Source organism: Carlito syrichta, unplaced genomic scaffold (assembly GCF_000164805.1).
Source record: "Carlito syrichta isolate Samal-C Ts95f unplaced genomic scaffold, Tarsius_syrichta-2.0.1 Scaffold312117, whole genome shotgun sequence".
Lineage (NCBI taxonomy): Eukaryota > Metazoa > Chordata > Mammalia > Primates > Tarsiidae > Carlito > Carlito syrichta.
Window position 1 is genome coordinate 9,089 of NW_007256213.1, and position 1,436 is coordinate 10,524.

Genomic DNA, 1,436 nt, shown 5'->3' on the forward strand with positions numbered 1-1,436 from the left:
GGAGCGGCCACTGCACTCCAGTCTGGGCGACAGAGTAAGACTCCAACTCAAAACAAAACAAAACAAAACAAAACCATTTTTGAATGCCCAAATGTCTGATTTAAAGTTTCTATGTATCTTTCTGACCAAAGGAGCAGAAGGTATAATGATATGGCAGTCATTAAATTCTTTCATATGTACAAAAAATATTTATAGCATCAGTAAATATTTTTAAATGATACTTCTAAATCAAAAAAGTTGCGAGAAAGACCTTTAAAATATTATGGTCCTGAGCAGTGTTATATGAAATCGAAAAAATAAAATGCTTCCCAGTGTATGTTTTGTTTTATAGAACCTATCGTGTATTACTTGATATTTTAACAAGTATCAGGTACTCTCTAACCAGTGTACAATTTTTGCAAAGGAAATATTAAGACATTTTTATTTATGTAATTTTTGTTGCAAATAGTTTCATAGGTTTTAGATTATACCTTGAGTTAATATTGCTTTGTAAAGTAGATAAAATATTTTATTTATGTCCATAAAATAGCAAATGTCTGTTAACTATTAGCAAATCGTTGTATTATCCATTCTGATCTCACCTGGAAGAGTTCACTGCTGTCCTCAGTATGATAACAGGGCCGGCTCTTGGTATGTATGTATTGGCAAACTTATCCATCAGGAAATTACCAGCTCTTCTGAAGCAAGCCCACAAATTAGCAAGTTATCAAGCCCACTTCTTTTCCTTTCCTCTGATCCTAAAAAAAATGAAAAAAAGAAAAACTTATTTTAAGCTGCAGGAAAAGTGTGGAGCATCTTTGAGCTAGAATATTGTGGAAAATTATACGTACTGATTTTTAAAAATAGTCTTAGAAAAACAGATTAGGAGCACCAGAAGTATAGGACTTGTAGGATGTAAAATACTAATAATATGAAGCAGTAAGAAAAGATCTATGGCTGTAGAAGCAGCAACTATAAAATAAACGTTCAAACAAACACTTCAGAAATTCCTGAGGGTGATACTTTGTTATGGTAGATTATTGTATTTAATATTCATAATGTTGACCTTGGAATCTTTCCCCAGAAGTGTGGGAGTTGGGACCAAGTGGTGGAATTTTACCAAGCAATAAATCAAGGTCTTTTGTTTTAGGACCACCTCTATCGAAACATGGCTTAATTTGTTTAAATCATCATTGCTTTAAGGTATGAATAAAAAAATTCACTTATATGGATCATGTTTATTCCTAATGATATAAGCTGAAATGATGTATTTGTGTTCCAAAAAAGGTATTTAAAAATAATAACCTTTTATCTGGGGAACTATCTTGTTTCACATTCAACCAGTATCTCCTGTGCTAATAAGCAAAGTGGTTGAAACAGATTGTCAGTTTAAAAATATGATTTCCAGATGTGTACACAATATAGTACTGCTGCAGCTAGTAATTGTACAAAGACCA